The sequence below is a fragment of the Cynoglossus semilaevis genome, chromosome 14, assembly GCF_000523025.1.
Source record: "Cynoglossus semilaevis isolate Cse_v1.0 chromosome 14, Cse_v1.0, whole genome shotgun sequence".
NCBI classification, from domain to species: Eukaryota; Metazoa; Chordata; class Actinopteri; order Pleuronectiformes; family Cynoglossidae; genus Cynoglossus; species Cynoglossus semilaevis.
This window is the reverse complement of record NC_024320.1, coordinates 25558750-25561069: the sequence shown is the minus strand read 5'-3', so window position 1 is coordinate 25561069 and position 2320 is coordinate 25558750. Positions and strand designations below refer to the sequence as shown.

The 2320-nt window shown below is 39.7% G+C and overlaps 1 protein-coding gene across 11 annotated transcripts in view; it reads right to left on the bottom strand.

Moving 5' to 3' along the window:
• Positions 1–2320, bottom strand: part of add1 (adducin 1 (alpha)) — a 103204-nt gene that overhangs the window by 68548 nt on the left and 32336 nt on the right. The window lies entirely within an intron of this gene.

The following is a 2320-nucleotide window of genomic DNA, read 5'->3' as shown; positions in this document are numbered from 1 at the left end:
TATTGTTTACAGAGGTAGAGCAGGTAGGGAAAATACTAGTTAAGAGATCGTAAATCTAATGTCCCCAAAGTACTAATGGTACCAAATGGTTCCTGCAAATGTTCCTGACATAATAATGGGGATTAATTGAAAAAAAAAAAACAGCAATAGACCTGTCCAGTCTTTTTTTTCCAAATTTTTATTTGTATAAATTTTATAATTTTTTTCTCATCTTTGCTTTGACAATCAGCTAAATACAAGTTTATAAAAAGATATTCCTTTGCGTGGCAGTTCCATAGTGTAGCTGTCATCACGCTTGTATTGTATATCTGCCTTACACATGGAATGTCCTGGGTTTGAGCCCCAGAGAAACCACCATACTTAATGGTGCCTCTTGTGGCGGCTCGTGTGAGTTGCAAAGAGTCACTCTGTGAGTCTAAGGGATTTTTGACTCAATTTAATACAAAGTAACAGCATATTTTGAAAAAACACAGGACGCTACATGTTTTTTTTGTACACCTTGTTGGAGTCGTTTCTCTTTTTCTCAAAGAATCACTAATATATACAGTATATTAGTCAGCCATTTTTGTTCTCCTGCTGTAGTATTTTCCATCCACTGTTCATCAATTAAAAAAAACCCTTAATGTCTGCCTCTAAGATGAAATACTCTATATACTATAAAAACACAATTTTAGTGCAAAGTAAATCACACATGCTGATCTGGGTCGTTTTGGTTGGTTACTGTTTCAGGTCTTCTCTCTGGCTAAGGGCTAGCATGAAAACATACCATTTGTCCTTACCAACAAACAATAAATTACTAATTAAATGTGTAGGCGGCAACTGTTCACATGAATGTGGTGGTTTAAAAAAAGCAAAAAGATGCTGGTAATGGTGACAGTCAAAATCCTGCGGGGGTGCTGTGCTCTATTTCATTTCCTGCTCTTGATGTTTTCCCTCTCCTCCTCTTCCTCGTCAGGTCAATGTGATCGTTAACACTTGACAAACGTCTCTAATCCGACGCCGTTCGGGTCATTTGGATTAGACATTTGGCCGAAATTAAAATGTGCACCTGCATCTGAAATGGTCTCTTCCACTATTCTGCAAGCCTCCCCCGAATGAGTCATCCTGCTGGCTGCTCATTGGACAGGACTATGCCATCCCTAGGGATTGCCTTGCAGAGGCAGAAAGGCCTTGCTTCCATTCACAGAAACGTTGGTATGACTGCCTGCTATTCCATTCACATAAAAGCCTAAATCTTGCATCATTTCGTCTTCTTCTTCTGCTGCTGCTCCTCCACTCCTCTGCCTTTTTTTTTTTGCCTCCCCCTTTTTGCTTCACGGAGGCCGTGCATGTCTGTCCTCGCTCTTATCTGCCTTTTTGGTTTCTGAGGAAGAAGGCAGACGTTGCTATCTCTTTTTTTCCTCCCTTCTTCTATATTGGCCAGACAGGAAAGAGAGAGATGCTGGGAGGGACTGCAGTGCTAAATCTGCAGAGCAGAGTGAGAGAGGAAGCTGCTTATGAATGAGTGTGGGTCTCTCAGCCCCTGCTGTATGCTCCTGAGGACATTTTTACATGAATGGTGTCTGACTGCCTGCTTTCCACTGCCGGAGAAAACAAAGATGCTTCTTCGCTGCTGCCGATGCTTCTGCTGCCGCCGCCGCTGCTGCTGCTGCGGCCGGGCTCGTTCCGTTGTTTCATTGACTCATCTGTTTGAAAAACATGTCGCTCACATGGTGTCGCGTTCAGTCGTTTCATTCATGTAGATGAGACCAGAACCCTTTCCTGGATGTTTTAAAGCAGGTTCTGAATCTGAGTCTGTGTCTTTTTACAGCAGCTGCTTTTATTCTTTCCCTCGATTCTGGATGTGGTTTGTATTTTCAAACACACATCCGAGACAGTGACTAATCAGTAAGGATTATTAAAGAGAAAACATAGAAAAATGCAGTTATTATTATTATTATTATTTTTGCATTCCTAGATGTTAATCTAAATATATGTATGTATATATATATTTGTGCAGATAAAAATATTAGAAGTTTTTAATTTTCTAATAAGAAAAGTATTAAGATTGAGGATCACGAGTTTCTAATTTAGAAATTGAATTCTTACGATTCACTGTTAAATTAGATTTTTTTTTTCCCTGAGATCTAAACAGTCGCTGTGATTGTAGTTGTCAGGTAGAAGCTCACATTCATTTTTCCTTCATTTACTGGTCTGTTTTAATTACTCCAACCTTTATCACTTTATCCATCTATTTTTATACGAGCGCCATTATTTTCAAAGTACACAAACATGTGTTCATTTCACACCGTTGAATCCCCCAGCCGCTCTTCATCCTTCA